The sequence below is a fragment of the Dendrobates tinctorius genome, unplaced genomic scaffold, assembly GCF_039654945.1.
Source record: "Dendrobates tinctorius isolate UK_male_01 unplaced genomic scaffold, ASM3965494v1 ptg000064l, whole genome shotgun sequence".
In the NCBI taxonomy this organism is placed as follows: Eukaryota; Metazoa; Chordata; class Amphibia; order Anura; family Dendrobatidae; genus Dendrobates; species Dendrobates tinctorius.
The window spans coordinates 62,203,815-62,216,358 of record NW_027361732.1 but is presented as its reverse complement, the minus strand read 5'-3'; the positions used below and the strand labels follow the sequence as shown (position 1 = coordinate 62,216,358).

At 43.1% G+C, this 12,544-nt stretch overlaps 1 long non-coding RNA gene across 1 annotated transcript; it reads left to right on the top strand.

Moving 5' to 3' along the window:
- The first annotated feature begins 514 nt into the window (after positions 1–514).
- LOC141094627 (uncharacterized) lies at positions 515–4,837 on the top strand. Its single transcript, XR_012233134.1, has 2 exons — positions 515–631; positions 4,372–4,837. It is a non-coding gene; the product is annotated as an uncharacterized lncRNA (long non-coding RNA).
- Positions 4,838–12,544: the final 7,707 nt, after the last annotated feature.

Below are 12,544 nucleotides of genomic sequence, written 5' to 3'. Positions count from 1 at the left end.
GTGAAGAAAAAATGAAAATGCAAAACAGAAATTGGCAATGTATGGGAAGGGGTTAAAGAAAGCCGTGACGCACAATCTTTCAGTTACTAATCTTCTTTCAAAATATTCTCTACACTTTATACAATCTTTTGCCTTCATGTATGAACATACATTGATATCAGCTGGTGGCTAGCTCGTACAGATTTACATGCACTACATTAATTATTATAAAACATGGCCGGAGCTTACAAGGCAGGCAGTTTTCTCATTCTTCTTTCCTCATGTTCCGTAGCATTGCTACTGGGGGGGCAGAGGGGGCCATTTCCCTGGGCCCTGTTACATGAAGGGGCCTACCAGGAGCCACGGCCACTTTTGTCTTGAAGCCGTGTCTGAGGTGTTAGGGAAAGAGCAGCACAATGCCAGCTCCCCTGTCAGACATACTCTGCTCACTGGCAGGTTGCAGAGCCTCAGAATATGAAAGTGTATGGTGCTGTCTGACCTGAGGAGCTTCTTCCAGGCTGGGCTGGTAGCAGCTGCAGTTAGTTGCTCACTGTGCACACTCTGATTGTCTTAGGCAGGCTGGATCCTAGTGTCCTCCTTGCACTTAACTGAACACTTCCTGGTCCTGCCTCACTGTCTGCAAACTTCATTGGTAAGTGGGGATGAAATTTATTAGACTGATTCAATTCAAGCATGTCCTGGTCACTGGGGGGGTGAATTTGAGAGGATGAGGTATTGAGGGGGCAGAAGTGGGGAGGTGGGATAGGGCGCTTGGGGGTGAATGTGAGAGGATGAGAGTTATTGTGGGTGTTGAGGTGTGAGAGGGAGACAGCGCACTGTTGGGGTGAATGAGAGAGGATGGAGGCATTGTGGGAGGGGGACAGGGCACTCTGGGGGTGAATGAGAGAGGATGGGGGTATTGTGGGAGGGGGACAGGGCACTGTGGGGCTGATTATTATTATACTATTTAATGAGATGAGATTATATATACCCCATCACTAGAGTTGAGCGCCTTTAGTCGGATCGGGTTTCATGAAACAAAATTTGTTTCAGATGAAACTGGTCCAACTAGGGCAAAAAAAGTCGGAGTTTCGTCCGAAACCCGACCCCAATGCAAGTCAATAGGAAATAAAAGTCGGCATTGAGTGGAAGACATTCATCCGCTCAAATGCCAACTTTTATTTCCCATTGACTTGCATTGGGGTCGGGTTTCGGACGAAACTCCGACTTTTTTTGCCCTAGTCGGACCAGCTTCATCTGAAACAAATTTTTTTCATGAAACCCGATCCGACTAAAGTTGCTCAACTCAACCCATCACATATAATAGTTGCTCTCTAGGTGGGCTGCGGAGGTCGGGGGCTTTTTATGCTTGTGATCTGAGTCTTTTATAAGTATTAGTATAAGAAACATAACAATACAGGTTAATAGCATTACCACTTTACTAATAGATTAATATTTAATTATTAGCATAACAAGGATAAGTATTAGAATAAGATGGACAGATGGCCGTATAGCTCATGCGAGGAGCGCACTGCAATCCTCGGACTGGCCCGACACCTCTCCTGATATGAGCGTGACAGCGTGATGGATTACTATGCAGCTGTCACGCTCAGGTCAGGAGAGGGATTGCAATGCGATCCTCACACGAGAAAGAAGTCCATCTGTTTGCCCCCTAACAAGTATAACAATATGGTTACCATGAGCTGCAGTCAATGTTATAATAATAAATTGCTTATTATGAAATTATTAAGTTATTAAAGGCTTGGGATAAATGTCTGCAGTCACTCTGAGACTACAGACTGACAACTCATTATAGAGTGCACCTGCTGTTATGAGACCCCAATACCACAGGTGCAGTCTGCCAGTCATGCGACCACATTTGCTATTTGCACGTGTCGACTAGATAAGTTTGACTTCTCTCAATAGAAGATAATTGTCACCCAACCCCTGCACACATCAGCGATTCTGGGGCCATGATTAGTGTACATAGGGGGACTCATTGTTAAATATTAAGTAGGCACTTAAGAAGCATTATTATTTGTACCGTAGCTACTGGGTGGCAGACGGTCCTGAAACGACTGTCAATCAGTGCTGGGGCATGGTTACAGTTGCCGCTTTCTATACACAAAGCGGTGAACAAAAACACACCAGCGTCTCCCCTATGACTTGAAGAGCATTGCTGCCAGGAGGAATAAAGTTAATTCCAGCAGTGGGGGCTCCCAGTGCATGTGCCGCACAATGTCAAAAAGCTTAATAGCATTACTTTACATGACTGGTTCCCTTTAAGCTCTGCAGTAGAGCAGGGAAACACAATCTCCCTGCACTACTGCTCTCCATTTTGTAGACCACAGGTCACTTTAAGCCTGCAGTCCAGCAGGGTGATGCCCTGGCTGAGTCACCAGCGCATGCACACAATGTCAGAGTGGGAGCTAGCGAGAGGGCCACTATACAGTTTGGGGGTCATCATACAATGTCGGAGCCCATATACAGTGTGAGGACTACTGTGGGGGCCATTATGCAGTGTGGGAGCTATTGAAAGTGTGTGGACTACTTTGTATGGCCCTCATAATGTGTGGGGACTACTGTGTCAGCTGTCTCCCACCCACCCCACCACTGCACTCTAACTTGTACTACCATATGGGGTGGGCGGGAGACAGCGCACAGACCCACTATGTTATGCATCCCTCTCTGTATTTGCATTTGCATGCTCATTTAACCCTTTGCATGACTGCTCTAGGCGGGGATGGTACTTTGAGCATTATCTCAGTGACTGCATTTTAACTTGTACTACCATATACCTCACATGGTCAGTATGTTATACATCCCGCTCTGTATTTGCATCTACATGCACATTTAACCCCTTGTAAAATTGCTCTATGCGGGGATGGTAATTTGAGCATTGTCTGTCATGTCGGATGCTGTTCACACCACAGCATCCGGCAGGCAGAGGTAGTTCCACCTCCAGCCACTATAGCCTCAGTGGCGCCGGTTTGATCTTCAGGCTCTCGGGGGTTAATCCTGCTGGAGACCAGGTTGGAAGGTTAGTCACGCCCACGGTCTTTAAATAGTCATACTGGCATATGGGCGTCGCCGATTATAGCTTGTGTTTCATACCAAGTGGTTCCGGTCTGGAGTGGAGGTGTTCAAGAGAGAGAGATTCATATCTGGTGTCGTATGATCCGTCGTTATCCTTTCTCCTTCCCATATTTGTGTTTAGTTGTGCCCTGTTCACATTACTGTTTATTCCTGTGTGTGTGCGGCGCAGTGCAGTTTAAGTTCTCCCTGTCTGTCATTATTTGTGTGGGAGCTTTGGTGGTGTGACTCCTCACAGGGTGGAGGGTTAAGTGCAGGGCTGAGCAGGAGATAAGGAAAGGTCGGAGGCTCAGGCATTTGCACCTTCAGCAAAAACCCTGGGTTGAGGGTCAGACAGGGTTTCCCCTAGTAAAAGGGACACCACAGGGGCCCCGGGTATTTCAGCCTTAGTTGAACTAAGCCCCCGTGACATTGTCTCAGTGACTGTACTTTAACTTGTACTACCATATGGGGTGGGCGGGAGACAGCGCACAGACCCGGTATGTTAGACATCCTTCCCTGTATTTGCATTGACATGCACATTTAACTCTTTGCATGACTGCTCTATGCGGGGATGGTACTTTGAGTATTAGCCCAGTGACTGCACTTTAACTTGTACTACCATATACCTCACATGGGCTTAAATTCTGAACCTTTTGCATGTACGTGCTTTCTGGTTACTTGTTGTGGACTGTATGCTGCTGTTATCGCCTTGGCTTATGCGGCTTTTTGTCTTTCAATTTTAGCTGTTTTCTGTACTTTGATCCTATGTGATTTAATACATTTTTGCCATATAATCCATATTGTCTTTGACTATATCACTGTGTTTTGCTTGTGGGGGCATTATACTGTCTATACGGGAGCAGTTGACTCATTATACTGTGTATAGTGGAGCTCTGTCAGCATTATACTATGTATAGGGGAGCTGTGTGATCACCATACGGTGTATAGGTGATCTGTGGACCCACCATACTGTGGATAGGCAAGTTTCACATGGGGAATTCAGGGGATATTATTAAATGTTAAGTGGACATTTAAACATTATTATAAAGAGGAGCACTCAGTATTGTGACCATTGAAGTTGCACATGGAGTATTATTACTTACTAGGGACAAAATGTCGGGGGCACATGCACAAGAAATCTTAATATTTTCTAGGGGAATTTTTACCAACTAGAGAGCACAGAAGCAGCATTATTACTATGTTTGGTCACAGTGGTGGCATTACTCTGTGGGGAATTAAGAGGAGCCGTTATTGTGATAGATGTGAATAGTGCTGGAAATGTGTGAAGTCAAATGTGTCTTTTTGTAATCTCTGCAGACGAGTCATGGCCGGAGAAGTCGAAGTTTTGGTCTGGGCCAGATGGAAAAGAAGGGAAAAGTGAACTACTCCACCAGAAAGAACATCAGCTGTAATTCACCACCTGTAACTGTACTGTAATCTCTATATGTCCTGTAGGACCAGTATCTACTACTATATGTCACCGTATGGCGGTAATATCAGTGCTGATCTTTGCATAGAGATTTCTTACTGGTATTTTCATTAACAGTACTGTCATCTCCTGAGGCCCCCCTAAACCCACCATTTTAATATGCAAGAAAACCGCAAGAAAAAAGGAAGAAACCTGCTGCGCGGAAAAATCTGCAGGGCAAAAAAGTACGTCTGCACTCAGCCTTAACTTTTTACACACTATAGTATTAATTGTTTTTATAAATTAAGTATTTCTTCATTTATAGAAAGCTTCTAAAGGTTACACAACCCAACAATAAATTTAAGAAAAAATGTTTTTAATGACTTCTACTTTCTTTAATTTTACCCCTTAAGGATCAGGGGTATTTTCGTTTTTGAGTTTTCATTTTTTACTCCCCTTCATCACATGGCCATAACCTTTTTATTTTCCATCAATATGGCCATGTGAGGGCTTATTTTTTGCTGGACTAGTTGTACTTTCGAATGGCACCATTGATTTTACCATATCATGTACTGGAAAATGGGAAAAAAAATTCCAAATGCTGTGAATTGCAAAAAAAAGTGCAATTCCACAATTGTTTTTTGGATTTTCTTTTACCATGTTTATTAAATGCTAAAACTGACCTGCCATTGTGATTCTTCAGGTCATTACGAGTTCACAGACACCAAACATGTCTAGGTTCTTCAAAATCTGTAAAAAAAAGTTCTTATTTTTTGAGACCCGTAGCGTCTCCATTTTTCATGATCTGGGGCTGGGCGAGGGTTTATTTTTTGCGCGCCGATCTGACATTTTTATTGATATAATTTTGGTGTGGATACGATCCTTTGCATCTTATTGCAATGTTGCAGCGACCAAAAAAAACATAATTCTGACATTTTGATATTTTTTCTCGCTACACCATTTACCGATTGGATAAATTCTTTTTATAAATTTTTAGACCAGGTGATTCTGAATCCGGCACAGATCAGCTGTCATGTGCCAGAAATAGTGCGGGCTCATCGCCGGAACCCACACCAAAAAGAGGGAGGCGTCCAATGACGGACTCTGTCCGTCATTGGACGTTAAGGGGCTGAAAGGGAAAGAACAGGCTATAGATTTTAATACCAGTTTAAAGGAGTTGTCCAACACATAAAAAGTATTTTTAAGCTGTCTTTACACTCTAGCCATTTTTATAATGAGCTTTGTTACATAACACCCTACACTTCATCCTATCTGCTTAATCTTTTTATTGTACTTCCTGTAATGTTTCATTTGAGAGTTTCAAATGTGATGTCACAGGAAGCTGGGGCAGCACTCACTCCAGTCAGCATTTGTTGTCCCTTTGGGAGCAAGATGTCACAGGGACAGTGCTGCAGTTGCTTACAAGTTTCTTGCATTGCTGCCCCCTTTGAGAATATCGTGGATCCTGTTTTATGGATGCTGTTGGAGAGTTGAGTGCAGCACCGACACTCTGCTTCTGTTACCATCCCCGCCACAGCTTCTGTGAAAGAAGAGGTTGTCAGGAGGCAGAGACTGAAGCGATTAGTGACTTCAGTCATGCCTCACAGCTTCCAGCATCATCCTCAAGAGAGTCGCCAGCAGGGGGTGGTGATAGAATCACTCAATGACATCAGTGCTTCCCCTGATGACAATGAAATTGAGGACGGTGCTAGAAGCTGTGGACAGCACTGGTGTCACTCACTACTTCTATCTCCACCCCCTCATAATGTCTTCTTTTACAGAGGTGACAACAGAAGCAGAGAGCTGGTACTGCACTCACATCAGTTATAGCTTGCATCACCCAGGATCCAGGATGCTTTCAGAGATGGAAGCGATGCTAGAAACTAGTGCGTAACGGCAGAGGTGCCCCTTGTGATATCCTGTTGCAGGAGGGGTGATGCATGGTGTATAGTGCAGTCCCAGCCTCCTGTGATGTAAGGTTTGAGACTTCTCTCAAATGAAACATCACAGTAAGTACAATAAAAAAACACACTTAGAGATTAGGTAGATAGGGAGAAATGTAGGTATTGTGTAATAAATCTAATTACAAAAGTGGTTAGGGTGTTAAGATAATGACTGATGACCCCTTAAAGGCTCCCTTCTTTCAAATAAAACTCAGATTTGCAAAAAGTTGTTGTTTTTTCAGGGAAAACCTCTTTTAAAATGCAAGCAGATATTGTAGTTGATAAGTCTGACTGGCTGTGATTTTACGCAGTATATTTAGCTTGTTTCTTGGGAAAATAGGAATAAGAAACCAGTTAATTTTGTCATTAAAGTCCACAAAATTTTCCTGCAGTGGTTATTTCAGGAAAAATTTGGTGTTGCATGGCGGACTTTCAAATCATTTACTTAAAAAAAAAAGAACTGAAGAAAGTCCACAAGAAAAGGAAACACTCTCCTTGAGAGACCCTCTATTCTGACTCCCAACAGTGTTTCCAGAGCAGGAAACCTTAAAGGGGTTGTGCCACAAGCAAAGTATATTTTAATTAACAGATCTTGGAATAAAATAAGTTCCACAATTGGATGTGTTAAAAACATGTCCATGTGCTGAGATAATCTTATACATGTGCCCCGGCTGTGTACTGTGTAATGACTGTCTGACAGTGCTGGAACCTGGTCTGATCATACCACAGCTCCTGGACAAGGGAATAATCAAAAGAGAGGATACAGACATTACAACATTGGATTCAGATGATTATTCTTTATATTTCACTGCCTGTTTTTAATCAATGTTTTACCTCAAAGAAATAATTAACTGTGATCCCCTGCTGTAATATCTATATCCCTCTTTTGCTTCCCCCCTTTCCCAGGAGCTGTGGTATGATCAGACTATGGTCTTGTACGGTCAGACACGGCCATTACACAGTACATAGCAGGGGCACATTTATAAGATTTTAAGATTTTATTAGCACATATTTTGTAAACATAACCAAATGTGGAACTTATTATTATTCAAAGCTCTATTGACCCAGTTGGTATAGAGGAGTTTGGCTGACATTCTAATGTGTATAAAGGAGCCTGCCAACTGATGGTCAGGAGAGATGTCGATTGTCCACTTTTGGACTGCCCATTGTATTGTTTTCCCTGATATAATCCATGAGCCAACATGTCAGCCAGCATCTTTCGCAAATAAAATACTGGGGAGCTTAGCCCAAGTGCAAGGTAGTGTGCCTGTTTACGCCTACAGTCATCTAATGTATATGGCCAGCCATATTTCTAAAAGTGTTGAATATAATATTACTTAATTTTTTGCTAAAAATAATTAAAATAATAATTTTGCAAAACATGTTTGCAAAATTTGAATTTTCAACATTAGTATCATACTAAAAAATAAATGACTTACAAGACCCGAGACCAACCAAAATGTCTCTATCAGATGAACAATACTTAAAGATATAGAAAAACAGTGTGTTGTATTCATGTTTGAAATGCACATATGTTTATGTGCATTTCTTCTGCCATCAGCTGAAAACTCAACACTAAGTGTCTTAAAGGATTTATAGCTGTCAATAAGCTGTTACTGAGATGTGAGGCAAGGTTTATGGACTGATGAGTCCATAAAAGGAAGAGAAGCAGCATGCCATCAAAACAATGAAAGACTCCTTGACTCATGTCTGCAATCATTAGTCAAGCATGGTGGAAGTTCAGTGCAAGTGTGGGGATATATAACAACACATAGAGTTGTTGATTAATGGTATCATGAAAACTAGCAAAATATAGCTGTCTCTCTATATATACTTAAATTGAAGTGTTAATAGTATATTTTTATCAATTAACAAAATGCAAGCCGAAATAACAAAATATAAATCTATATCAAATTAATATTTGGTATGACCACCCTTTGCCTTCAAAACCGCATCATTTCTTCTAGGTACACTTGCAGAAAGTCAGGGATTTTGTTGGATTATAGTCAAGTCTATGTAATGAGTAACTAATTATTATACAAATCAGGTGACTATTAGGGATGGGCGAATCCTGAAATACTCGAAATCGCTAGACTGTAACGAGTCCGAGTCGGAAACTTGCTATTCGTTGCAAGTCTAGCGAGTCCAATGTTAATGAATGGGGAATGGCAATCCTAGTTTTTTCAGAGTTTAATACAAGCAATCCTAGTTTCTTAGCGATTTTGTGTCCCCCTGCTGACACAAAATCGCTAAGAAACTAGAATTGCTTGTATTAAACTCTGAAAAAAAAAATAGGAGTCTTAGCGATTTTGTGTCCCCCTGCTGACTAGTGTTGAGCTTTCCGATTGGCTGCCGAAATGACGTCATCATGATGCGCTGTCTGTGCGCATCATGATGCGCCGTCAGTTCGGGCCTTCGGGGGGGCTGTGCCGGCCTGCCGGTGGTCTGTGCCGGCCTGCCGGTGGTCTGTGCCGGCCTGCCGGTGGTCTGTGCAGGCTCCGATGGTCTGTGCCGGCCTGCCGGTGGTCTGTGCAGGCTCCGGTGGTCTGTGCCGGCCTGCCGGGGAGCTGTGCCGGCCTGCCGGTGGTCTGTGCCGGCCTGCCGGTGGTCTGTGCAGGCTCCGGTGGTCTGTGCCGGCCTGCCGGGGGGCTGTGCCGGCCTGCCGGTGGTATGTGCAGGCTCCGGTGGTCTGTGCCGGCCTGCCGGTGGTCTGTGCAGGCTCCGGTGGTCTGTGCAGGCATCGTCCGATGGGACTACAAGTCCCATCGGGCGATGCCTGCTACATGACAGTGATTGACACATTAGCCAATGATGGGACAGTAGTAGTCACATCATCCGGCTAATGTGTTGAATGTAAAAAAAAAAAAAAATTACATGCTACATACATGCTACATACATACAACATGCATACTACATATATACTACATGCAACATACATACTACATATATACTACATGTAACATACATACTACATATATACTACATGCAACATACATACTACATATATACTACATGCAACATAGTATCCTTCAAAAAAAAGCAAAAAAGTCCCTAGTCTCACTTTATGCCATTGCTGCGTGGGAATTTCCCACGCAGCAATGGCATAAAGTGAGACTAGGGACTTTTTTTTTTTTAAAAGTGGTGGAGGAATACAGTGCGGAAGGATACCTACCTTCCGTCATTGTATTCCTGGAGCCCGTAGAGAACGGTAGCATCAGCTGATGCTGCTGTTCTCCACGCAAGATGGACGTGGGACCCTCGTGGACTTCTGCGGATCGGGGTAAGTATATTGGTGTTTTTTTATTTTGATATTTATTCCTCAGACGACAATGGCTTCGGGGATCAAAGTGACAAGTGACGGTGAGTATGTACTCTATGTTATATGTACTGTATGTCTATATGTATGTATTGTATGTAGTATATATGTATGTTGCATGCATGTAGTATATATGCAGTATATATGTAGTATGCATGTTGCATGCATGTAGTGTATGTATGTAGTATGTATGTAGTATGTATGTTGCATGTATGTAGCATGTAGTATATATGTAGTATGTATGTTACATGTAGTATATATAGTATATATGTTGTATGTATGTAGTATGCATGTAGTATGTAGCATGTATGTAGTATGTATGTTGCATGTATGTAGCATGTAGTATATATGTAGTATGTATGTTACATGTAGTATATATAGTATATATGTAGTATATATGTTGTATGTATGTAGTATGCATGTAGTATGTATGTTGCATGTAGTATATATGTAGTATATATGTAGTATGTATGTTGCATGTAGTATATATGTAGTATGCATGTTGTATGTATGTAGCATGTATGTAGCATGTAATTTTTTTTTTTATATTCAACACATTAGCCGGATGATGGGACTACTACTGTCCCATCATTGGCTAATGTGTCAATCACTGTCATGGTAGCAGACATCGCCCGATGGGACTTGTAGTCCCATCGGACGATGCCTGCACAGACCACCGGAGCCTGCACAGACCACCGGCAGGCCGGCACAGACCACCGGAGCCTGCACAGACCACCGGCAGGCCGACACAGCCCCCCGGCAGGCCGGCACAGACCACCGGAGCCTGCACAGACCACCGGCAGGCCGGCACAGCCCCCCGGCAGGCCGGCACAGACCACCGGCAGACCGGCACAGCCCCCCGGCAGACCGGCACAGACCACCGGAGCCTGCACAGCCCCCCGGCAGGCCGGCACAGACCCCCGGCAGGCCGGCACAGACCACCGGCAGGCCGGTACAGACCCCCGGACAGTCGGCACAGCCCCCCCGAAGGCCCGAACTGACGGCGCATCATGATGCGCACAGACAGCGCATCATGATGACGTCATTTCGGCAGCCAATCGGAAAGCTCAACACTAGTCAGCAGGGGGACACAAAATCGCTAAGACTCCTATTTTTTTTTTTTCAGAGTTTAATACAAGCAATTCTAGTTTCTTAGCGATTTTGTGTCAGCAGGGGGACACAAAATCGCTAAGAAACTAGGATTGCTTGTATTAAACTCTGAAAAAACTAGGATTGCCATTGATTTGTATTGGACTCGTTACTGTGCGAGTAATCGCTTGGAAACTCGCAGAGTACCGACTCCTGCGAGTCCCCTACTACTCGCAGAGTAACGAGTCCTAACGAGTAGATTCGCCCATCCCTAGTGACTATGATCAAAATTGTAGGGTGAAGCAATAACTGAAAAAGATGCAGCTGTGTAGCAGTGTTAAAACTTGGCAAGGCGCAGCCAAACTTAAAAAACAAAGGTACGGCTGTGGAAGACAGTTTCATGTCACAAGTCATACACAATGGCAAGAATCAGCACAGCAATAAGACCCAGCATAGTTATACTTTATAAGCAAGATCTCTCCCAAAGCTATCAAAGTAGACTGTGGTTGTGAAATGTGCTGTTAAAACACTTTTGAAAAATGGCAAAATATGATAATTGTTGAATACCGTAGATGCAATGGTTGGTCAAGAAAAGTTTAAGTTTCCAATGGTGAAACACATTGTGGATGCTTTTTGCAAGTTTGAGGCTACATGTCAGAATTAATGGTGTCCTCAATGTTGACGAATACAAGCAGATAGTTATCATGAAATGCCACCAGAGAGCTATTGTATATATCTTCTCCAATTTTTTTCTGCTGCAAAATGTTTCCAAATATGCAGTCAATGTCATTAAGAACAATATTCAGCATAAAAAAACAAAGTGTCTGTAAGTGATGATATGGCCATGTCCTTAAAGCCCGTATCTCAACATCAATGAGTATGTCTGGGATTATGTGAAGAGACAGAAGGATATGCACTTCTACATCCACAGGAGATCTGTGGCTAGCTCTCCAGAATGTTCTTTCTAAAACAGCTGGTACAGCAGTGCATTACACAACCATATTAAAGCTTGGAAGTAATCAGCATCTGAAGATCTTCTAGTAAAACCAGAAATGCCATGAGAAATGTAAAGTGGTTCCTCTGCACTGCTGGTGAAAATCCACCGGAATGAACCAGGAAACTTTAAAAAATGATATGCGTTTTCTAATATTTACCTGTTTCAAAGTCCACTGACTTCTTCATCGGGATATAACCAAAGGCATGAAGAAATCGGTGGACCTTGAAATACATAGACATTAATAGTCGTGTATAATTTTTTGAGTCTCCTGGATCATTCTTATGGATTTTCAACAGCAGTGCACAGGAACCACTTTAGGCTAAGTGCACACGTGGATTTTCCTCCTACGGATTTTTCCGCGCAGATTTGAAGAAATCCGCAGGTCAAATGACCTGCATTTTTCCTGCGGTTTTCTTGCGTTTTTTGTGCAGCTTTTGTGAGGTTTTCCACTGCGGTTTTCCCCCTGCGGATTTGGAGAATGGAGCAGGTGGAAAACCGCACAAAAGAAGTGACATGCTGCATTTATTTATACCGCGCGGAAAAAACCGCAGCGTCTGCAAAGCAGTTTTTTTTTTTAAATTGATTTACATTGTACTGTAAATCACTTTGCGGATCCGCAGCATTTCTGCGCGGTAAAATCCGCTGCGGATCCGCAGGAAAAATGCATCGTGTGCACATGGCCTTATCTTTCTTGTGGCATTTTTGGTTTTACCGGTGGATCTGCAGCAGCTGATTAC